This window comes from Mandrillus leucophaeus, unplaced genomic scaffold, assembly GCF_000951045.1.
Source record: "Mandrillus leucophaeus isolate KB7577 unplaced genomic scaffold, Mleu.le_1.0 Scaffold785, whole genome shotgun sequence".
Lineage (NCBI taxonomy): Eukaryota > Metazoa > Chordata > Mammalia > Primates > Cercopithecidae > Mandrillus > Mandrillus leucophaeus.
The window spans coordinates 750,742-776,384 of record NW_012108530.1 but is presented as its reverse complement, the minus strand read 5'-3'; the positions used below and the strand labels follow the sequence as shown (position 1 = coordinate 776,384).

Genomic DNA, 25,643 nt, shown 5'->3' with positions numbered 1-25,643 from the left:
AACAACAACAACAACAACAACAACAACAACAACAAATGTAATCTTAGGTGGATGGCAGTATGCCCAACAAAAAATCAGTGTTTTGTTATTGTGAAGGATATTGGGTGGCAACTAGCGGTCTCTTCCATTTTCCCTTAATCAGGAGGGGGCGTGGGTCTTCAGCTTAGTTTAAAGAAAGGTTACAAATTAGTGCACAACAGGACCCATATTGGCTTGGGTTAGTGCTGGTTCCTTCAGTAAGATGCAATAATATTTGTGTTGGGGTCTTAGGTTTCCTCTTTTATTTAAAGATATTAGGTCTTGGGAGAATAAATATTTATTAACCTACAAAGCCAATGCTTAAATTAATTTAATTAATTGAGTTAAATTAGTCATTGGCTTTGTAGGTCAGCTAACATCTCCTGGCTGCAGATGTCTTTTGATTAATCATTTAATTTAAACCATAATAACTTATTTAATAACCTATGAGTTTAAAAAAGCATGGGCCTGGGGCTGGAAGACCTGGGTGTGCCACATACATTCTGTAAGTGTCAAATGGAACATGCAAAAGGCTTCAATAAAGAGTCAACAAATAGTCAGCAAATGCTCAACTGCCTCCCTCTCTTCCTCCCTTTCTGCCATCAAGATTTCTGTGTGCTGGTGGGGAAACCTGGTTGGCACATGTAGTTTCACAATTACTTTTAATGCCAATGGTGTCTGGCTAAACTGAAAGGACATTAACTGTGGCTACCATTTACTGCCTTGTGCACATCTCTGGTTGAGGTTGCCTGGATCTAGAGTTTTAAATAGGGCAGTTCTTACAGGAAGGCAGAGGTACAGTAATAGCTTAGAGAAAAATACACTCACATTTCTAGCTCTGGACCTAAAGGGCTGCCTTAATAATAATAATAATAAACTGTAGCAGGCTTTCAGCTTTGGAGACAGCAGGTATAGGCTCAAGAGTGGTTTGGGTGTCCTGTGGCATGTACTCTCTGTAAAGGGCACACTGCTTCAGAGGCAGACCCACGAAAGGCCCGGGAACATCCTCTTTGGCTCTGGACAATTCCCGTCTTGTTTCTTTCGAAGTTGCTGCCTGAATCATGTAAACTGCTGACAACAAAGAGTAGAAGGAGAAGCATTTTTGTAAAACATCTGTATAGCGTCCACTTCAAACAGCAGTAGAGGGTGGAGGGGAAAATTAATGGTTGTTTTGACAGCCTGAGTCTTTAAGCCGAGGCACTAAAAAGTACTTTTCACATCGTTAAATACAACTTTTCTGCCTTACTCAAAGTTGAGATGTAACAATGGCTGATTACTATGTATAGGCTACTTTATCTTGACTATTTTTCAGTATCTCACATGGGAGGATGTTAATTACAGATGTCTTTTGAGGCTTGGATAAAGCAATTTAAGTCTTCTTAATAGATTTCACATTAAATTGGTGAAAGTTGCCTACTAAAATGTTGACAGCCTCATTACATGTTAGGGATATTTATTATCTCTGGGAATTTCAGGGACCAAACATATGAGTAATTTTTGGCATGACCTTTTACCTAAATGCCTTTTATGCGGTGGGATGGATTCTTGGCTTGCTGAGTAATAAATTCGGGAAACCAGAGTTGTGTAGTGGATAGAGTTTTGGATTTAGGGTCAGACCACTTGGTTTGATCCCTGCCTTGGAAAGTGGAATAAACTTGATAAGGGTGACTATGAGATTCATGATGAATAATTGTGGGTGTGAGGCATTGACTCAGGCATTTCAGCCATGTCCTGTTACTTAATTCTCAGACTGGCTCTATGAGATGTTCTTACTTTAATCTCAGAAAGGCTTGGATACCCTCACACCCGAGATTCACCTGCCACGTTCCCCTGTGCTACATGTCTTTGTGTGGAACACCTTATGCCTTGCAAATTACAAAAGGCTGTGTAAACATAAGAAACTGGCCTTGTCTTAATCCAACAGACATGGGGCGCACAGACTAAGCAGCTCCCCCAAGATTCATAGGCGTGGAGGCTGTTGGAGGGGAAAGGGTTTCTGCAAGATGAGAGAAAAAATTGTCTTATAGTTATAAAACTTACAATTTTGGAAATAACGTCTCCTGTAAAGGGAAAGGGAGTTTGTTTCAATCTGAGGAAAACTCCTGTTTTCAAATGTTCAAAGAGCTGATATGGCAGATCTTGGGGGTTGGCTGACTCAACTGCATTTCCAACCACATTCCCCTCGTTTGTTTTTGTCTTAGAGGCTATGAAAGAAATAAGTCCATCTCATGAACTGATGGGAAGATAGCATAGCACAGTTTCACTCTGCAGTGTTGCCTCGCATGTTGAGCTCTGGAGGGTTGCAGTAGATCTGCCAGTGTCTCCTTGTGAAATCCCTGCCACTCCCACCAGACAGACCCAGGTGCTCAAGCACTTTTAAAGGGAACATGTCTACTCTTGAAAAAGAGAAAACCCTGATGTTGGGTCCAGGGGAGGATGTTACATAGCACCACATAAGGCTTCATTGCCTCTTCATCACATTTTGAGGTCTTTCCCTCCTCCAAAATCTCATGAAATCTGGCCCCAAATTCTCTTTGCACCTTTTCTTCTTCATTATCTCTAAGCAGTGTCTCCCCCTGCTTCCCCCGCTCCCCACTTCTCTCGCTAGTACCTTTTTTTCCCCCCAAATAGTGCAATATCTAGGCCCAATTACCATAAAAGAAAGGAGAAGGAAATAGTAAATAATGTACTTAAAATTTAATATTTGCATTCTATTATGATTCAAACAATATAGAAGTACAAAATAAAATATTAGTGTCCATGTCTCCCCTCTTCTCCCTCAATCTCTCTCACCAGATTTAAAAGACCAACTTTAAAAGATGGACTTGGAACCTTCTAAACTGTCCTTTATGCAAATGTAATCTTCATTTTCTAGCTCTATATACAGTTTTAGCGGAGATGGAAAAACTCGATCTTTCAAAAGCCATCAGCAGTGTGAGCCCGTGGTTCTATCAGGTTGGTGAAAAAGTAATTACTGTTTTTGCCATTAAAAGTAATGGCAAAAACCAAACCACGATTACTTTTGCACTGATCTAATAGAAAGAGACTGCTATTTTCTTGGGAAGATTAAACCCTTTTGTGGGTTTTTTTGAAAATGCAGAGAGAAGGTGCAGAGCCCAGTCCACAGTGAAGTTGTGCCTAAGTAGCACTATGCTGCTTTGAATGATAAAATAAAAGGATGTCTTTACAGGGTGGAGACTGGTATAAGCCTGGACTCATTGATAATCTTCAGAAATACCAGGGAGGTCACTGGGATTTGGAGGCTACCATCCTGAGGATGAAGGCTTGAATTGTTCTAGTTAGATGCCAAAGGAACAGGTGGCCCCAAAAGGCCAGAGAACTGGGATACAGCTGACATACCTACTTTAAAAGGGATTCTGTTATACAGACCGTTCTGTGCTTTAGTGCTTCCCCTTAGCATGCTACCTTAGACATCTTGCTCTGTCAGTCTTAGAGTAAGTTTACCAAAAGTTTCTGGTGATAGTGAGTGAGGTACTAGTGCAGACCACAAGAGTATAGCTCATTAATAGATGGAAATAAATGAAAACCAGTGGGCAGAGAAGTAAATTAACTGTACCTCAAATGTAAATGTTCCTGCAGGAGCTGGAAGTGCATTTTAATGACCTTTCTATGGCCACACAGAAAACACATCAGCAGATCAGAGCTTGTCTTCTTTCCTAGACTTTAATTTCCTGCTTTGAACAAAGGGACAATGAGGCGTCTGATTCAGAACAGAACATGTTATACGGTTGTTAAATTAAATGTGAAAAGGAAAAGACTGAGGCTTTTAAAACGTATGCTCAATTTTTCCATCAACAGGAGGCCTCTGCAAAATTATCACCCACTCAATAAGGACTCTGTCACTGGCTTATCAGATGTCCCGAACCCTTGGGAAACAAGACTTGAGGTTAGTCGAGGTCTTTTTGTTGCTGGGCTACCCTAGCATCCCTGATTTCCTCTCTGGACTCTCTCCTTGGCTTAGTTTCTTTCCTCCTTTTTGTATATACTTGTCTTTCTCCGAAATCCTTGTCCTTAGTATATCTGGCTCTCCATAAACATTCACCTGTTGCTCTAATTCCTGACACCCTCAATTTACAATAAATAGAAGGTTCTATTTGGAGTTGAAAACCTAGGTTGGAGCCTTGACTCTGCCATTTAAGTGGCTTTATCTTCTGTTTTTCCAACTGTAAAGTAGATTAGTAATGGGTGTTTACAATCCTTGGAATGACAATGGGTGATGTGTGTTTGGATGGATATGCTTTATAAACTTTCAATGGTTATAGAAATGCAAGGCGTGCGCACGCGCGCACACACACACACACACACACACACACACGCAAGAGGAAGATAGCCGGCTTGAACAAAAGACATTCAGATTTATAGTCCCTGTTAGCATGGTTGTGACTTCATAGCATGCCACCTCTGGGCCCTGAAATAGATATGTAAGAAATGGCATTTTACAGATTCAGAAAACATTTAAACCCTCAGAATATTGCCTCTGGCAGGCTCCTTGAGACCCTCAAAATTCTCATCCAACCATGTTATTTTCTGGATGGGAAAACTGAGGGCAGGAACTGTCCCGGGGCAAAGTGCCAAACAGAGCAGAGCCGGGCCTGATTGCAGGTTGTTTGATTCTCAGTTCTGGTCCTTCCTCTGTCTGTGATACAGTCTTGACTCTGACTTTGCTGAGCCCTGGAGGAAGATGAGTAGCCCAGGCTGACTCTCCTGATAAGATTGTCTCCGAGGACAATGAAAGTGCTGTTGTGGCCCCCAGCCCCCAGCATTTATATAATGAGTTGTTTCTAAGGCATTTCCATTAAAAGAAAATGTTTTTTGGGTATGAGGGAGCAGGGTGTTGGACTAAGCTCATGTCCCTCCCCTCCTGTTGGTACAGAAGACAAGGAGAGAAAGGATAGGCAAGACTGTCACAAAGAAGGAATTGGTCTTTAGGGCCTCATTCTGAATGTTTTGCTTTCTCTGTAATGTTGGTGCTTTCTCTTCCTTCATCTACCTCCATCTCCATTTGATGTTGCCCTGGCGCCCTGAGGCAGCTTTACGATAAATTCCTGTGGATCCAAGCCTTTCCTGGCTCCCTTCCTGCATCCCAACATGTAGTTCCCATCACCCATTTCTATAGAACTCTGCTGTTACTGAGAAATTCAAGAACAATAAAGCCCAATGTCTTTGTTTTTCCACATGATAACTTTGCCTATCTCTCTGATGAATTGTATTTATTGTAAAACAGTATAATGAAAACAATAAATGAAAAAAATCCGCCCACTGTTCCACCCTCTAACATGCCAACTGTTTTCATCTTCTGAGTTTCCTGCCCATATGCTGCATGTTTTACAGAGTAGTAACTCATAGTGCATCTATAATTCAGCCCTCTGCTTTTATCTATTACATTCTATTAATTTATCAGGTTGCTACATAGATTTCAGAATCATCATATTTAGCTACGGTATAATGTTTCATACCATTGCTATATCATGTTTTATTTAACCATTCTCCCTTTTTTGGATGTGTGAATTATTTCTGATTTTTCTCCATTATCAGTAATACTGCTTTGAAAAATGGATGCCTTCAATTCTTTTATTCTTTTGAATGATTTCCCTAGAATAAATTCCAAAGAGTTAGATTAGTGAGTCAAAGAGTAAGAATAATTTAAGGGATGCAGAATTCACTTAACAAACACCAAGAGTCTGCTGTGCTAAGCCCTGAATTGTCCCAGATGAAAGTCACAGAGCTTACACTCAATAGGCCCAGGGTTACAGCCTTGCCAATGCACCACAATGTAGCAGTCTCTTGTTGCCTGAGTTATCACCCCAAGTTCTTTGTTTCACAACCAATAAAATTAAGGAGCATGAACACTAAGGGTGCAAATTTAATAAGCAATAGAAGAAAGTTCTCCACTGTGGAGAGGGGGCCTGAAAGAGGGTTGCTGCTTTTGCAGTTGAATGCAAAGGCTTTTATAAGAAACCAATGAGGACTGGGCATCTCAACTGCATAAGGTGCAAATTTCTGGTCTTCTTAAAGCACATTTAGGCTCTTAGCTTAAGTTATTCCATATTACTTTTTACCTTACTGTGCATGTGTCAGGGGATGGAATTTTCCATTGTGACCATGTCTGGGCAAGTCACCTGTGTAGCCTTTCTTATCTGTGTGGCTGTGGGCATGTCTAGGCAAGCCCCCCTGTGCAAGTACCCTTGTCTGTGTCTGCAGCTTGATTTTTGAGGCTGTTCTTTTGTTTGAAAGAATTCAACCAAGGACCCACCCTAACTGCCTGCCTGACTGGTTTCTTCCTTTCTGTTCTCTTACCAGCATCTAGCAACAGAAATATCTGTCATAATAACCCCCCATAAAAACCCCTATTTGCTACGTGTCTGCCAGGCACTATGTTACGAGGTGTCTATACATTTTATTATAACTTCTCAATATCACCAAGAAAGCAGTACTATTAGATTCCTATTTTGCAGATGAGAGAACTGAGGCTGAGAGAAATTAAGTAGCTTGTCCAAGGTCACATAGCCAGTGAGAGGCCTAGGTGGGATTCAAACCCAGGTCTCCCTGACTTGAAAGCATACGGGCTTCCTGTTAGTGCTACCCAGTTCCTCTTTATGTATAGGTATTTGCCAAACTATTTCCTCAAGATTGTGTTGTAGTTTGTCAATGACCTGAGTCTCTCTCTCTCTCTTTTTTTTTTTTTGAGATGGAGTCTTGCTCTGTCATCCAGGCTGGAGTGCAGGGGTGCGACCTCCGCTCATTGCAACCTTTGCCTCCTGGGTTCAAGTGATTCTCCTGCATCAGCCTCCTAAGTAGCTGGGATTACACGCATGCATAACCACGCCTGGCTACTTTTTTTTGTATTTTTAGTAGAGACAGGGTTTTCCCATGTTAGCCAGCCTGGTCTTGAACTCCTGACATCAGGTGATCCACTCGCCTCGGCCTCCCAAAGTGCTGGGATTCAGGCGTGAGCCACGGTACACAGCCAATGATCTGAGTCTTTGTATTTCATCTCCATGCTCACGGAATAAGGTATAATTATTTTCTTATGCAATTTCGTTAATTTTTCAAGTGAAAAGCTATAAGCATTATTGTGCTTTTAGAGAGTGGCTTTCAAGAACTTAACTAAAACCCTTAAGGAATACAGTGCTTCAGGGAGGGTGGAAAGGCTCACCCTCCAATACTGCGCAAAGCCACTGATTATTCCTAGGGTTTTGCCTTGATAACAGGGTAGAACTCACTCACACGGATTCTGCAACCGTCTCAGATAATATCATCATCCCTAATGTAAGGGAATTTGTGGGATGTACTCAGTCTTTATCAGATTTCAGTGGCTATCAGATTCTTTGACTTATTGGCATGTGAGCTGCATTGTAATGCATTTTGTTTTTCAATACCTTTCATTATACAAGGAATTCACATTTATTTCAGAAAAATCATAAAATCAAATAAGCCAAAATAAGATTAAAAAATAATTCTATCTTAGAGCTATATTATCACTGCCTCTATTTTGTAGTATACATTTCTTGCACATCTCTCATCATGCTTAATTTCCTGTAAACTGGTTTCCTCATTCAAGATGTAACATACACATCTTTCCAAGTCAAGAAAGATATGTCTATAACATTTCTCAAATGGCTACACGGTGTTTCATTGTGCCATAATGTACTCAATAAATCCTCTATTACTGGATAGTTAGGTAGATTCCATCTTTTGGCTATAGTGCTGCAATGAACATTCTTACTGTTTAATCTCTTACCCACATTCTTAATTGCTTTCTCATAATAAATTCCTGTAAGTGTAACTGCTGGGTCAGAAGGCATGTGTTTTTCAAAAGGCTTTTTATCAGTATTAATAAATGGTCTGCCACAAAGACTATCTCAGTTTAAACTCCCCAAACTCTTGAAAACACTACATGTAGTATCTGTTTTTTCCTGCCATCTTAACAGGCTTATATATGATCTCATTTTAGATTTAACTTCTATTTCACTAGTTACCATGAGGTTGAATATTTTTTCGTATGTTTATTGGTAAAATGCACTTATTTTAAATACAAGTTTGAACAAATGTATTTTCAACTTACCATGTCTGTTTAAGCTAGCTTCAATGGACAGTGAAATCTGGAGGCTTTCATTCTAACAGTGGGGTTCTTTAAAGTGGTACATCGAGTGCCCTGCAGAGAAAAAGATGACAGGAAGAGGTTTTTCTAGAAGTGGGATTTTAATGTGCTGCTGTGGCTGAAATCAGATAACTGTTCAATGAAAAAAATGGTGAGAGTCACAGTGTTTTTGTGTTTAACCTAAAAGACCTTTAGCAGCTGTAAGTTTTTGAGTGCACTGTAGATATCAATTAATACACAAGTGAAGGGTAGATGCTGCTGACTTATTCACATACCATTTCTATTTGGTGTTTAAATCTAGCAATCTCTTGCCAAATGTTACTTTCTTCTCAAGAGAGCCACACATTTTAATTAGGCAAGGAGAGAGTGGGATGTTCCCTTGCCTGCCAGATGACACCTCTTGGTGACGAAAGGAAATTGCTAAAACATTAATGCCATTTAAAATATTGTTGCCTTTGTTTCCTGAAATGAAATCTCTCAAGGACATCCCAGCATGACAGGGCTGTAGGAAATACTTCATATTTTTCTAATGCTTATTTTAGTGAACTTTTGATATTAATTACTATTATGAGGGTCCATATCTTTCATGCATTGATATTTATTCACTCAAAAAAAGTTTTTAGTGTTCAGTTTATGCCAGAGATGATGCTAAGCAGTGAAGATTGTAAGACGTGGTTGTAGTCCACAGGAAATTATATCTGGAGAAGATAGACAGTAAACTCTAATATAAAACATGAAACAAATGCTGAGAAAGAGAGAAACAAAATTTAGAGTGGGTCTAAAAGGAGAAATTGTTGCATAAAAAGTCAACTTTATGCCTTATTTCCTGTTTTATGGTATATAAGATTCAGACAAGTTAAAATACACAATTTAAATTGTGTTGTTAAAGGTGGTTACTTCTGCAGGGTGGGGTTGACATGAAGAAGAGGTTGGGCCTTTCCCTGCCTTATGCCTCCAAAGCAGACCTGTCCCTGAATACCAGTCAGTGTCTACTTGTTACTGAAACACAAGGAGTTTGGTCTAGGTCCTGTTGCTTGCTGCACAGAAAGCCAATCACTGAGACAACGAGTGTTGCCAAGGATGAAGGCTTTAACTGGGTGCTACAGCTGAGGAGCTGGGCGATCATTCTCAAATCCATTTCCTGACCAGTTAAAGTTAGGGGTTTATATAGCAGGGAAGAAATGTAACTATGTGTAAGAGAATAGGAAATAGGGAGGGGCAAGGAAGCAATCTTGATGCAGGAGGGACCTGGCATTTTATTGTTTGGGTGCCATGATCTGGTGAGTTTTGGTTCTTCAATACTTTTTGAGAAGCCTGGGGTCCTTTCCTGAGGAAAAAAATTCAGATACAACAAATGTAAGTTTCAAGCTTTAAGACCAGAAGGGTCAATTTCTACGTTTTTTTTTTTTTTTTTTAAAAAGCTTGTGTATAGGAGTATTGAGTCAGTTTCATATTAAAGTTTCTAGACCTCCTGTGTGCTGAAGGCTGGTCTGATGGACAGTGAATAGTAAGAGGTCTTGTTTCCAAGCTTAGCACCATAGGATCATAGGGAACTCTTCTGTTTCCTAGTTTTTTAAATATATTTATTTCTTTATTTTTATTAAAACAATTTTTTTAGAGACAGAGTGTCACTCTGTCATGCAGGCTGGAGTGTAGTGGCACAATCATGGCCCACTGCAGCTGCAAATTCCTGGGCTCAAACAGTCCTCCTGCCTCAGCTTCCCATGTAGCTGAGACCACAGGCATGTGCCACCACACCCAGCTAATTTTTATTTATTTTTTTGTGGAGACAGGATCTTGCTATGTTGCCTAGGCTAGTCTCAAACTTTTAGGCTCAAGAGATCCTTCTGCTTCAGCCTCCCGTAGTGTTGGGATTACAGGCATTAATCACCACACGTGGCTGTTTCCTAAATTTTGACAAATTCAGTTATACCCCGATATATGTCTATTTGAGTTGAGACAATTCAGCCTTACAGAATATATCACTTAAGCTCCCTACTTTCATGTAAGAGGCATTTCTTAGTACTTAGGAAGACCAATTTGGATTCAGGAACTCCTTAAGCCACTGAATGCCAATAAATGCGAGTTACCACACTGCATTCTGGGCAGTTGTATATTTGGCTTATCTCACACAAAGATCTGCTGTCAGAGCATTGCTGGCTTCTAGTTTGTAATAGTGATGGTCTTGTGGATTATTTTTTTAAAATATATTTTGTCTTTTTTATTTGAGCTAAAGGTCTAAGATTGAGTATTGTGTGTATGATCTATATGCTGGCTAAATAATATACTATTAATTTCAGTGGTAATTACATTTTCAGAGTAATTACTATGTCAAGGGTCCATAGTTTTTAGCAGATCCTTAAAGAGGTCAGTGATCCCCAAAAGGGCAAGTTGAATTTCAACCCTATGCAGACAGACAGGGAAGGTTTTCCAAAAGGCAGGGGGCTTTCTCAAGCTCTGTAATGAAACCAATACGGCACCTGCCTGTTCTTCCTGGTCAGCTCAGGCTGTGCTTCTGAAGAAATGCTGTATACAGTCTATGTGACTGCCTGTGAATTATTGTTCATTTTTTGGACTAGATTGAACAATATTAAATTGCTGCTATTTGATTATTTCTTACCTACAAAAATCCACTGCAAATGTTTCAACCTAATATAAAACCAAAGGACTTAGTTTGAGCCCTTTTGGGAGGCAAAGTGGAACTTTCTCTTAAATGCACTGTGACTCATCATTTTTCCTCAGGGGTGTGATGACAAACATTTGGTTTGTTGTTAAATCACAACAATCAGCCCTCTGTGTTATGAAGGACACTAGTGATTGACTTTTTTAGGGCAAGCCCCTAACCATGAGCAGCACGACTCCTGTGCTCCAGGGCCATCTGGAACAGATGCTTGGGTTGAAAGCTAAGAAAACATAGTTATTTCAAGTCCAAGCCATAGTGGGTTGTGCCAAGAGGAACGTAATACACGAGAGCTGGGGAATGCACTGTCCACTTTACTTGACGTAGTCTGCCCCCAGCACGAGTACTTTCTGTAGTTCATAGCCCCACAATTCGACAAGTGAGGAGAAACAGGAGTGAATACTGGAGAAATGCAACATAAGTGATTAAAAGGCTAGAACATTATTCCTTTTTAAAAAAGAGAAAAAACATTTAAAGGTCTTTAGCCTAGAGAAGAGAAAGATTGGAAGTGATTTGATAGCTGTCTTGTATTTATGCCCCACTGGGATAACTGCCATAGTTCTCCATCTCAACAGAGGCCTGACTAAGGGGAAATGGACTTCAACTGCAGTAAGAATTGGTGTCTTCATCATCATGGTAACTAAATATAGAGGGTGCTAGGTGACATTTAAAAATCATTTTTCCCCAAAGAACTGTGTAGGATCTTAGCATCATACTTTCATGACAGCATCTGTTTCATCCTTCATCTCTAACCAGTAGAAATAACTGTCTACTACTGACTTTTTAGGAATTAGAAACAGGCTGGTGGAAAGAGTTTGAGGGGGCCAGAGACAACCCTTATGTTGTCTTAAATTGAATGATGCTTGAGCTAAGTCCAGTTCTGGCTGTGGTTAAAATTGACAATCTGTCTAGATCTTTTTCTGCCTGCCAATGGAAGGGGAACCAGGAAAAAAACATTAGAAATTTTAAAAAATAACTTTTTGAAGTGAAGTCCATACAATATGAAGTTAACCATTTTAAAATGAACCATTCAGTGGAGTTAGTACATTCACAATGTTGTACAACCACCACTTCTCTCTAGTTTCAAAATATTTTCATCAATCCAAAGTAAAACCCCTTATCTGTTTAGCAGTTTCTCCCCATCCTCCCGTCTCCCTAGTCCCTGAAAACCACCAATCTATACAGATTTCTGTGTTCTGGATATTTCCTATAAGTGGAATCATGCTATATGTGACCTTTTATGTCTGGCTTTTTTCACTTAGCATCATGTTACAAGGCTCATCAACATTGTAGCATGTATCAACTTCATTCCTTCTTATGGCCAAGTAATATTCTGTTATATGGATATACTGCACTTTGTTTACCCATTCATTAGTGGATGACTATTTGGGCTGTTTCCACCCTTTGGCTATTGTGAATATGGCTGCTATGAAGCTGTCTGTTCATAACTTCATTTGAGTACCGGTTTTCACTTCTTTGGATATTTACCTAGAAGTGAGAATTGCTGGGTCATATGATAAACCAATGTTTAATTGTTTAGGAACTGACAAGATATTTTCCACAGTGGCAGAACCCTTGACATTCTCATCAGTAATGTATAAGGATCTTAATTTCTAAACATCCTCGTCAATGCTTGTTATTATCTGACTTTTTTTTTTTTTTTTAAAGACAGAGTCTTGCTCTGTCCCAGGCTGGAATACAGTGCAGCCTTTACCTCCTGGGCTCGAGTGATCCTCTCACCTCCACCTCTCGAGTAGCTGGGACTACAGGCACATGACACTATGCCTGGCTGTTTTTTATTATTATTATTTCTTTTGTAGAGACAGGTTTTCACTATGTTGCCCAGGCTGGTCTCAAACTCCTGGGCTCAAGCAACCCTCCCCACTTGGCCTCCCAAAGTGTTGGGATTACAGGCATGAGCCACTGTGTCTAGCTTATCTGACTTTTTGATTCTAGCCATCCTAGTGGGTGGGTGGTAAGTGATATTTCATATAACTAATGATGTCGAGCATCTTTTCATGTGCTTGTTGGCCATTAGTATATATTCTTTGGAGAAGTATCTATTCAAGTACTTTGCCCATTTTGTAGAAAATTGGATACTTTGTCTTTTTATTGTTAAACCATTATTCTTTTTTAATTTGTATTAATATATCATAGTCTAATTCTCCTCTAGCATATTTAGAAGATGTTATTAAGATGATTTTTTTCTTTGTCATGGACTGGATAATCCTGTACTATTATGCTTCTCAAATTTTAGCATGCATGAGAATCACTCAGAGAATTTGTCTTAAACATAGATTCATGCTCCCCTCTTCACTCTCCTTCTAGGCTCTGACTCAAAAGTTCTAGGGTGAGGCCAAGAAGTTGCATTTCTTACCAACCCCCAGGTGATGCTGATGCTGTGGCGCGTGGACCACACTTCTTGTAGCATTGCTGAGATATTACCCAAATGTATTACCAAATACATTTGGGTAATATCTTTCCAATGTCTGCCCCATTCATGAACCCCTGTTCTGAGACCCTCTTCTTCTTATTCCAAAATAATAAGTCCCTGTGGCAAGGTATGTATGACTCCAGGACCCCTGCCCTCAGCCAGAGGCAATTAGACCATAGGAGGAGGCCTGACCCAAGCTGGACCAATCAGATTTTCTCTCTTGGGAATTTGGAATTCAGATTCAGCGATGCTAGTCAATCTCTGCTGGTTTCATGAACTGAGTTGTGTAGGTACAGAGCTGTGGCATGCCCATTCTCTGTCATGTGCCTGAAAAACAGAAAGCCAAGCTGCAGAATGGTGAGTGAGAAGAAACACACTTATCAAGAGAATGGGAGATGAGGGAGAGTAATAATAACAGCTAACATTCACTGAGCAGTTATTATGTGTCAGGTAACTCTAAAAAATTTTTTAGTATTATTTTTTAAAACAAAATTTATTTTTGAGTAATTTAGATTTACAGCAAACTATAAAGATAATATTGAGAATTCCTGTATATGTTTCATCCAGTTTCTCCTAATGTTAACATCTCAGATAACTATAGTACATTTGTCAAAACTAAGAAATTAACATTGGTACTTTGCTATTAATTAAATTTCAGACTTTATTTGGATCTCACCAGTTTTTACACTAAGCTAATGTGCTCATTTTGTATCTCTGTGTTACATTTGGGTAATTCTCATGTGTGTTCTGATGGCTCCATAAACCAGCTGTTTCTCCATCTCTCTCCCTCTCCTCCAGCCTCCCTGTTCCCTGAGACACAACAATATTGAAATTAGGCCAATTACTAACCCTACAATGGCACTTAAGTGTTCAAATGAAAGAGTTGCCTGTCTCTCACTTTAAATTAAAAGCTAGAAATGATTACGTTTAGTGAAGAAGGCATGTCAGAACCCAAGATGGGCCAAAAGCTAGGCCTCTTGTGCCAAACAGTTAGCCAAGTTGTGAATGCAAAGGAAAAGTTCTTGAAGGAAATTAAAAGTGCTACTGCAACAAACACAAACGTGATAAGAAAGTGAGACAGCTTTGTTGATGATCGCGAGAAGGTTTGAGTGCTCTGGATAGAAGACCAAACCAGTCACAACATTCTCTCAAGCCAAAGCCTAATGCAGCTCAAGGCTCTAACTCTCTTCAAGTCTGTGAAGGCTGAAGGAGGTGAGGAAGCTGCAGAAGAAAAGTTGGAACCTAGCAGAGGTTGGTCATGAGGTTTAGGGAAAGAAGCTGTCTCCGTAACATAAAAGCACAAAGTGAAACAGCAGATGTTGAAAGCAACAAAGGATTTTGAATATTACATAAACTTAATTGATAAAGTAGCAGCAGGTTTTGAGAAGATTGACTCCAATTTTCAAAGAAGTTCTACTGTGGGTAAAATGCTATCCAACAGCACTGCATCCTACAGAGAAAACTTTCGTGAAAGGAAGAATTAATCAATATGGCAAACTTCATAGTTGTCTTATTTTAACAACTTGCCACAGTCATTCTAACTTTCAGTGACCATCACCCTGATCAGTCAGCAGCCATCAATAGGGAGGCAAGACCCTCCACCAGCAAAAAGATGACAACTTGATGAAGGCTCAGATGATCGTTAGTATTTTTTAGCAATACAATATTTTAAAATTAAGGTTCCCACATGGTTTTTTTTTTTAAAGCAAAATGCTATTGCACACTTAATAGATTATAGTCGAGTATAATATAAACGTGACTTTTATATGCACTGAGGAACAAAAAAGATCACTTGTTCTATTGTGATATTCACTTTATAGTGGGGTTTGGAACTGAATCCACAATATCCCCGAGGTATGCCTGTATTTTCTAGAATGATCCCAATTTGCATTTTTCTGATGTTTTCTGGATGGATACATTGGGGTTAATGGTTTCTGGGAAGAACACCACAGAGGTGAAGTCCCCACCTCTTCACATCATTTTGGGGGTCCATGACATCGACACGACTTTCACAGGTGGTAATAACCTCGATAATTTGGATGAGGTGGGTTCTTCCAGGTTTCTTCCCTGTGAAGTTATTATTTATCTCTTTCTAGGCTTTATTCTTTGGAAGTGAGTCATCTTATAAGTCCAGCCCACATGCAAGGAGAGGGGAATTAAGCTCCACCTCATGGCTGGTGATGGAGCTACACATATTTGGAATTTATAAGAAAGATTTGTTTTTTCTTTCCCATTTATTTGTTTCTTCAATCATTTATTTACATCGATATGGACTCATAAATACATTATGTTTTGGGTTATAATCTAATACTATGTTGTTTATTTTGTTGCTCAAAATGTTACAGCTTCGGCCGTTGAGAGCTCTTTCAGTTTGGTTTCTGTATCCCTTTAACATAACTTTTCTTCCTACTCCTCCTTCTCTCCTTCCTTCTTCTTTTTGTACTTCCTTACTTTCCAGGCACTATTGTAAGAAGTTCGCATACATTAGTTCATTTAATACAACAATCCCATGAGATGATAGGTTCCTAATATTATCCCCATTTTACAGATGAGGAAATTGAGGTACAGAGATGACTGTGTGTTATGAGTGCATGTGGTCGTAGGCATGTTACAGAGAGCATGTACATGAGAGAAGCTGCCTGGTGTCTGAGGGTTTTCTGGTTTCCGATTCCTGCCCCTCCTGAAACCTGCCTACACTCTTCTTGGGCTCCATGAGAAGTCTCTGTGTCTCAACAACACACCCTGTCTTCCTGGAGAGGCGGTTTGAATGGATTCTGTGCGTTCTGCCAAACAGACCTGCCCCCACCATGGCTCATGGAATCTTCTTAAAGCCCGAAGGACGCTCAGTCACCATCATTTTATAGACAACATATCTAAAGTGAAATAAGCATTGGTAGAAGGTCAGAAATTGGCCCATGGACTGCTAGTCCAGGGCCAGTCCCACAGGATTTAGCCATTTACTGGTTAGAGCTGTGCATGAAAGGAAGGAACTTGTGGTTTAGGTGACGAGACAGTTGAGTGTTGAAATAAAACTACATGCCCAGTACAGTGGTGGCTCAATACCTCCTCCGGGAATTGCTGGGAAAGGCTTCCTAGAACAGGGGCCATTTTAAACTAGGCCAACTGACGGGCATCATCAGGGATAGGTGGGTGGGAGAGGGACAGAGAACTCCAGGCAGGGGTCACTCAAGCACAGAGGAGGCATGCAGGCAAGAGTGGTGAGAGATGGGCCCACGCTTCCTCTCCCTTAGAGAAGAGGGTGGGAGAAATTCCGTTACACACTGGTGGTAACATTTGCATGGGTTCATAATTGATAACGTGCTCATTCACATAAAACATGTGACTCCTCTGAACTCTATTCAGCACTGGCAAATGCAAGGAGGAAAATTAACTTTCTTGTTCTGCTTAACCCTGGGAAACTCCATGAACCATCAGGTAGAAGTTGTAGTTTTTTCAGATAATTGTTGAAAGAACAGGCTACTTTCTGAAATGATACTTTCAGAAAGTATCTATGGCCAAAAAGGTCACATGAAGTGTTTGGCAACTTTGTAACATGCTGATTTTTATCTTTTACTTGCTTTACCTAGTATCTTTTTGCAGGACCTCAGTGTACCCTCTTCCCAAAGCCACCCAAGTGAGTGGGAGGTCAGAGGTGCTCATCTGCCCCATCTGCTATTGGCGGGAGTAAGACCCACCAATCGTGCTCTGTGTGGCAGCTGACAAAAGAAGGTCACTCTCAGACTCCCCCACATACCTAACAGATGTAAGTGATGTATCCTGGAGGGAATTGTGGATACTAATATGGACAAAAATAATTGTAATAGCTTACCTTTAAGCATTCACTATGTGGCAGGCAATGTTCTAAGCGCTTCACATTTATTAACTCAATTCTTATACACCTATGTAAGAGGAATACTAATAATAGCCCCAATTTACAGATGAGGAAACGGAGACACAAGAAAGTTAAGTAACTTGTCAACATCATGCAGCTAGTAAGTGGCATTGTGGGTGTTTGACTCAAGGTCATCATAATTCACAACCTTCAGTACTGCCTCTCCCATGTCTCTAACTCATGTGCTTTTGTTGTTGCTGTTGTCTGTTTGAGACAGTCTCACTCACTCTGTCACCCAGGCTGGAGTGCAGTGGTGCAATCTTGACTCACTGCAACTTCTGTCTCCTGGGTTCAAGCAATTCTCTTGCCTCAGCCTCCCGAGTAGCCGGGATTACAGGTGCACGCCACCATGCTTGGCTAATTTTTGTATTTTTAGTAGAGGCAGGGTTTTGCCATGTTGGCTAGGCTGGTCTTGAACTCCTGGCTTCAAGCAATGTGCACACCATGGCCTCCCAAAGTGCTGGGATTACAGGCATGTGCCACTGTGTCCGGCCTCTAATTCATGTCGATATGTGAATTTCTCAGGTAATTATCTCAGGGGATATTATCTTTGCAGACACATTTCTTCTTCTCCCTGTATTCCTGGAAACTTCAGAAGTGTGGAATAGGCAGAGAAAACCAAACTCGTCAGCTGTAACTCTTATCCCTAGATGATTGGAAATGTAATGTAATGGAGAAATCTCTGCTCTTTCACAAATGGTTTGTGGGTCCCTCTGTGGAGACACCTACATTTTTTGAGAAGATACTGGGACAAGCTTGCTTTGGTGCGAAGTCTGGGCCTCCCAAGGTGGCTCTGGGATTTCAGGAAGTAGTGTATGCATTGGGGTGGGGTGGAGTGGAGGATGGGGGGCAAGAGGGAGGCCTTTAGAGTGAAATGATGTATGCGGTGCAGTGAGATCCCTCTTGCAACCTCCCCTCATTCAACCTTCAGTTAATCCTAACAAAGTTTTAAAATGCCAAAAATGATTGGATTTTTATGTGAAAACTGGTAAAGGGGTATAGTCATTGATACAGGGCCGAGACAGAACCAGACAGAATGGGCGTAGGGAGGCCAATGTCTAGGTCCCAGAAGGATGTAAGTAAGAGAAAAAGCACTGGGTTTCTAATTTTCTGTGATGCACACTTATGGGTTATAAGTAATAATAATATAAAAGCTTAATTACAAAGAAAAGGGCATGTAATTGGCACAAAGTCAGGACATGACTGACCAAATCCCTGACCCTGGCTTCGCTGAGCTCTTGGTGTAAGAGTGAGGGCCCTTCCTGGGCCAGCTTCCACTGTCCTTGGATAAGCCACCTAATTCTTCCATGGTTATGACCCCATGAGAGTCGTAACCAAAGCCCCTCTCTCTGTGCCACTGCCCTTCCCCTCCATAACACCTTGGCTCTCCTAAATATAAATAGCCATTTCTCCAAGACGGAAGTCTCTTCTGGCCTCTCACCCTTGGGAGTTTCTCTCCTTGCCACCAACCTACGTATGTGCCTCTTTCTCGGTGGTACCCACTGGGTCTCTCTTCCAATCTCCACCCCCAGTGACAGGCCCATGGCTAAAAGCATTAGCTGGCCTGCTGTTTCAGGCCTCCTTACCCTGCACTGCAATGACAAGGCATGAGCTTATGGCTCCTCCTCCCCAGCTGCCAGCCCTGCCCCTGGTGCCCAGGCAGGGCCATTACCCTGGAGAGTGTCAGCCACTCACTCTGCCCTTCATTGCAAGATGGAGAAGAAGCTCTGTCCTGCAGTAACTTCCACTGCAGTGGGCGCCCGTATACTGCCCACTTCCCCGGATCTCCCAAAACTGGTTGGTTATTCTCTGCAGTGGAAGGAGGAAAATGCATTCGCTTACTTGTAAGGACGTGTTTAAAATTATATGTATTTCCAGATCTGCAAATGTATAACCTGATGAATAAGTTGAACATGTGGAAAATAAAATTAATAGACTGAAAACACAGTATAATTATGAAAATAGGCAGTTTTCAAGTGGGTGATTACCCCCTCTCCAAGCTGACACAGGCAGCTGCAGCACCGAAACAGACAACAAACTCAGGCACTATTAAAGGAGCTTCTCACCCCAAACCCCCACACAGACCGTTTCCTCCGTCCTTCCACATTTGTCAGCATGTTCCTAATGTTCCTAAAGCCAGGCCTCTGGGAGGTGCAGGGTTAGATATGCACCCGGAAGCCTCACTTGGGAATCGGAGTCCTTCAACCTTTCTGATCCTGCCTTATGTCAGGAAGATGGCACTACAAGACTGAAATGGTTGTTGCAGCTGTCTCTGCTCTGACAAGAGAAGAGCAGAGCTTGTAATGACACAGCCTTTCCAACATTTGCAAGGGGATACCTTTGAGAAAAATGTCCCACCTGAGTTAAATGCCACACCACTGTGGCCATGAGGAGTGCTTGGGGGTTACTCTTGGGCAACGTGGCTCAGGCTGGAAAACTCACCTTTTTCTCTCCTTTTTTCTCTGGCTCCTCCTTCTGTCTTCTCTGTGCCTTTGTCCTGCTTCCTCCGTTTTGTTTTTACCTCTTCTTTACCCTAGACTTGCCGAGGGTACTCGTAGCATTTATCTTCCTGCAGGTAGCACTCAGGGCACAAAAGCAGAATGGTTCTTGTTAGGATAGATGTGTATGGCACTTTCCTGGAGACAGGAAGGGAGGATGAGAGCAGAGGTCAAGAGCCAAAGCACTTGGATTAAAGAAGAGCAAGGACAATTTCTATTCAGATGCTGCAAAAATGTTCAATAAAAAAGTAAAGAAAAGGCCAGATCCACTAAAGAATGAGGATTACCAGGGCAAAACTGGGGAGTGGTGTCAGGGGTGGAGCAGTGACAGCTAATGTGTAGTTGTAAGGATTTTGATCAAGGTAATTTTTGCATCAGTTTGAGCTTCATTCAGTAAAGAAAGAAGCTGAGTGCCATAATGCAGTTAGTGACTGGATATGGTCTTCTGGTTGCAGAGGACATCCATCCTGGCCCCTTGCTTCTCAGTTATTGAAGGTAAATCTTTCTCCTGCAGAGAAAGCCACCTCCTTGGAAGCTGAGCCCTGAAGAAGCCAGGCCCGTTCTCCCAACAAGGGTCTCTCACTCCATGCCAGCAACAAAGAAAGCATGTCTCAACCACAGTGTCCCAAGCATGAATTTTCTGTTGACCAAATCACTGAGGGCTGAAACGCTCTCCTGAATATCTAATAAGGAAAAGCAGTCACAACAGTATGCGCTGGTTAGGCTGTCCCGACGTCAGGAGCAGAGGCTCGTTCATGCTACCTCAAGTAATGGGAAACTTGCATCTAGGATTCTAGGGAGAACTGGGGACTTAATGACTTGTGCAGGCCTCATGGACACTGAAATAAGATAAAAACAACCAGTTTCTAGTAGATCACGCGACCAGAGGTCCCTCAGAGTGCACAGCCACTCAGGGATGCAAGCCCTAGGGTTTTCTGGTCCTCACTGGAATGCTTTCCTGGCTCCAGGACTCTGTGCCATACTCCTTCTGTGTTCCCCTTTGTGCATCCTCTTGTCTCTCCTTTCCTTAGCAACTAACTGATTCTCTCTACAAAATGGCAGTGTGCTTTTCTCAGAGCCAGAGCTCAGAGAGCGAGAGAGAGAGAAAGAGCACTCCCAAGACAGAAGCCACAGTTTTTTTTTTTGTTTTTTGTTTTTTTTTTTAAAATCTAACCTCAGAAGTGACATATCATCACTTCTGCCACATTTTGTTGGTCACAGGGACTAACCCTGGTAAACTGTGGGTTTCGCCTACTACAAGTGTGTGAATTTCAGGAGGCACATGTCTTTGAAAGCCACCTTGGAGGCTGGCTGCCACATCATCTCTAGGTACTGGATGTTTTCTGTTCACTATACTTACCATCTGGTAACTATTTCCACCCCATTCCACGCTTCCGCCCCTATCACAGGGGCCGCAAGCCTGGGAACTACATTTCTCAGACTCCTTTCCTAGCAGGGCTCTGGCTACGGTTTAGATTTGGCCAACGAGATGATATTTGGGAGGCAGAAGGAAGTGGAAGCCTCTCATCCCCCAGCATCAATGGTGGCTGACATATGGGTTTCAGTGGATGCGAGTTTAGTGATTCCTACACTCTGTGTCCCACTGACAATCACTGGCTTTGGGGTTGGGGGACAACATTGACTTCAGCAGTGACTTCCATAGCTTTCTGACCTGTCATTGGCAACAGCAGCTTCCTGAACTCTGGATCTTAGCTTGTTGCCATATGACCCAAACAACCTGCTATTGGCAGCACCCCTGACATTTGCTCTTTTAGTCCCTCTAACAGTTTTGAAAGCACAAAATTCCCTGTATTATTTCTCTTTTTACTTGCATACCAAGGAAGGTTTTTGTTTTCTCGGTCTGGGAGAAATGAACAGTAGCTGAGTAGTTAAACATAGGGCTAGGCTGCTTCTTCAGATTCTCTCTCTGCCACTTATTTGTTGTGTGGCGTTGAACAAGTTACCTGACTTTTTTAAGCATTGGGTTTCTCATCTACAAAATTGGGAAAATAATAGCACCTACATCATAGGAATGTTATGAGGATAATGCAAAAAAAATGTAGCTTGTGCCTGGTACATAGTAAGCACTTAGTAACTATGCATTATTACTATTATTGTTATTATTATTGCTACTGACATGGTAGGGTAGAGTGAGACCCCAGATCTCTAACACCCATGTGCAAGTGCATGAGGGTGCTTACTAGAAAGGCAAGAGGCAGCTTCAAACTATTTGGCCTCCCCTCTAGATGGGATGTGGATGTGGTCACGAGAATTGAAAAGGAATGAGCATGCAGTTGGGAGTTCAATGGAGGTCAGCTTGGGAGCACTCCTGCCGGAGGCGAGCCGGGGAGAGCACCTGGCAGGTCAGGACGGGGACAGGGCCAGGTGGGTGCTGCAGAATGACCCACTGCAACAGGCAGGCCTGACCCCTTAAATATATTATCACACGCTTTCACGTGCTTGGACTATTTAAAAACCCACTCTACATGGAATCAGCCTATCTACAACGGCTGGGAAATCCAGCAAGGTGTGGGCAAGACAGGGCTTCCTCTGTTAGTTTCAAAAGATTGTTCAGCCCATGACTGAGAGAGACATAGACAGGACCCAGATACTTCCTCCAAATCCAAGAGCCAAGATAAAGCACCTGAGCCCTCCGGAGGGAAACAATTCAGGTTACTTCCATAAATCAGACGGCCAGGGGACCTTTCCAAGTTGACAGTGAGGCTGGGAATACCTTTATCTCATGAAGTACAGGAAGGACAAATGGCCTGCCCATGGTCACACAGACCCCTTGGGCAGGTTTCCTCACCCCTATTCTAGCACATTCTCTTCTTCTTAAACATGGCAGCATAGAGGTGGCTGTACTAAAGTGGGGAAATGTCTCACTTTTGGTGAGTCTTCAGTTACTGGGCTCTTTGCTAAAAGAGCAAGGGAAGGCTGAACTTGTCCCTTAACTTTTGAGATTTGTGTTGTGTTAGAGCACAGAAACACAAGAAAGACTAATTTCAGGACAAGCATCCTAATTTTCACCATTTGTTCTTCGTAGAGAGAGCTACCAAGTTTCAGACAAAAAGGATATAATTGTAATAATAAAAGGCAGAAGAGGTTCTTTACCTGGAGTCTAAGTATCCCTAGGTGTTTTGTGAATCACTCTGAAGTTATATAAGAAACTGTGTTTACGTGAGACTGAGGGCTAACAGCTGTCAACATATTCACAAGAGAACCCATGACCCAGAAAAGTTTAAAAAGCATTGCTGCTGAGTTTCACACCCCTTCAGCATTGGCTGGGCTAGTGTATCCACTCATTAAGCAGACATTTATGGAAACTACTTGACAACCTCAAAGGCATTGAAAGCTCAGCATGTCTAGAATCGTCTCTTCCCATGCAAACCTGGCTCTCTTCTGGTGTTCACTACATTAGTAAGTGCTACCACCGTCCAGCAACTCTGAAAGTCAGCAGCCTGGGAGTTATCCTTGGTACCTCCCTTTCCTCAGTCCCAATATTTAATCCATCAGCAAATCCCGTTGATTTTGCCTCCCAACTTTCTCTCACACTCATATATGGCTCCATCTCTACTGCCCATAGATGGTCCAAGAGGCCATCAACTTCCACCCGGCCTCCCACCAATCTCCCTGGACCCATTCTGGCTCTTCCCAGCCTACCTTCTACACTGCAGCCAGAGAAGTGACCTTTTGGAAATGAAGCTGCAATCATGGCCCCAGTAACAACCCTCCTGTTCCTAGACCTTGCTGAAAACCTTTCTATTGATTTTCAGAGTGAATAAATCCAGAACTTCTTTTCAAGGCTGAGAAATAAAAGATTCATGCTCTGTCCTATGATGCGAGTTTTAATTGTGATCCAGGTGCACTGGGGAAAGCTACACTGGCCTTCATTCAGTTCCTCAAACCCACTGTGCTGCCTTCTGCCCATGGCATTTGCACAGGCTGTTCCTTCTGTCTGAGATGCTCTTTTCCTCCCTCTTTACCTGGTTTACTCTGATCTGTCTTGCACATTTCAGCTGTAACATCACCTCCTCAAGAAAGACTTCCAAGATCACTCCCTAGACCAGGCACCACAGTCCTGCAGTTAGTGTTTTCTTCATAGGTTTTCTTTCCTGGGTTTTTTGTTTGTTTGTTTGTTTGTTTTGTTTTGTTTTTTAGATGGAGTCTCACTCTTTCGCCCAAGCTGGAGGCTGGAATGCAGTGGCGCAATCTCAGCTCACTGCAACCTCCACCTCCCAGGTTCAAGCGATTCACCTGCCTCAGCCTCCCAAGTAGCTGGGATTGCAGGTGTAAGCCACCATGCCCGAGCCTTAGTATGGTTTGTAACGACATATGTAGGTGACTATTAAGTTAATATCTGAATCTCTCTTTGTTATAAGCAAATCATGTGTCTTCAGAGCCTAGAATGATGTTTGCCTCATTTTAGGTAGTCACTAAATATTTTCTGAATGAATGGATAAGTAATGAATGAATTGGGAAGATAAATGAGACTGTGCATGTGATGTTCTTAGTACAGTATCTGCATATTGTAAGCAAAAACATGGTAACTATTTTTAATTCTGGAATAAGTAAGTATTAATTCTGAGAAGTTACAGAATTAACTTCTAACTTCTAAGCATTTTTCTCTATTATTAAAAGAAAGAGTCCTGTGTTCAGATTCTAAGATAGTCATAGATATTCCCACTGGCAAACATGCAGCACCTTCTTGGGGGCTTTCTGAGTCATCTCAAGCACACTTAACACACTTCCTTTCTTGGAGAAGTGTAGTACTGTGGCAAGTATTTACTTGCCAATCTCAGTTGCTTTCCAAAAAATGCTGCCTCTCCGCTTTTCAGGTAAGCCGGTTATTGCCGTCTTGTAGAACAGTCACAGGCAATCTCCATGCAGGGCAAGCACTGAGAGACCCTGTAAATTAGTCTGACATATAACACTTAGAATGTGCATGATTAAGTGACTAGTGTTTTCTTTTCCAGAATGTTTATGTGCCTTTTTGTAAAATCAAAAGCAAGCTTGTAATAATATATGAATACCTCATATTTTAGTATTTCCTAATAGCTGTACAGTAACAATGTTTTATTTCCTAGTTTGCATTTTCACAGTTTACTTTTATCAGGATGGTTGATGTTTCTAGTGATGACCCAAGAGACCAAAAGGTACGATTGTGTTTAGTGTTAGATTCATCCCATCACATTCCAGCTCCTGAAAACTGGGCATTCTTGCGAGCTACACATGCTTATACTTCCTAACCTCATTTCAGTCTCAGTCTCATTCTAAACCGGACCAGTTTAGGAGGTATTTTTAGGAGGATTTTGCACACCTTCTCTGCTGTCTGTCCACCTTTTTTTCTCAGTGGAACTCATAATATCTCTTATTTCAGGCAGGCAATACTTTGTTCCCCCATGTTGCAAGTCCTTAAATGGAACTTTTAGAAAGACATTTAATCAGGTGGTGATAGATCAGGGTGAAGAAAGCATCAAACTGCAGTATCTTCACTTTTAGAACCACACCTCAATGCCTCAGTTATTAAGAGTCTCCCAGCTTTGTTCATAGGCACTACCAGGGCCGCATTTCTCTTTCCTGCCACCTCCATCCCTGTGCCCATTAGTCCCTGTCTCCAGCCTTTCTAAGCTCCCTTTACTGGAATTTTCTGAGGCAGTACCTGGTATGGAAAATCTCTTAATATTTAAAAAGAAGTTGAGAGCACAGACTAACACTTTGATTCTTTTATGACTATGTTGTCTTTTTTTTTTTTTGGTAGTTCTTTTTTTTTTTTATATATACTTTAAGTTCTAGGGTACATGTGTACAACATGCAGGTTTGTTACATATGTATACATGTGCCATGTTGGTGTGCTGCACCTGTGAACTCGTCATTTACATTAGGAATATCTCCTAATGCTATCCCTCCTCCCTCCCCCCTCCCCACAATAGGACCCGGTGTGTGATGTTCCCCTTCCTGTGTCCAAGTGATCTCATTGTTCAATTCCCACCATTGAG

At 41.6% G+C, this 25,643-nt stretch overlaps 1 pseudogene; it reads left to right on the top strand.

Moving 5' to 3' along the window:
• The window catches only part of LOC105529832, a 111,225-nt pseudogene that overhangs the window by 19,161 nt on the left and 66,421 nt on the right, over nucleotides 1-25,643 (top strand).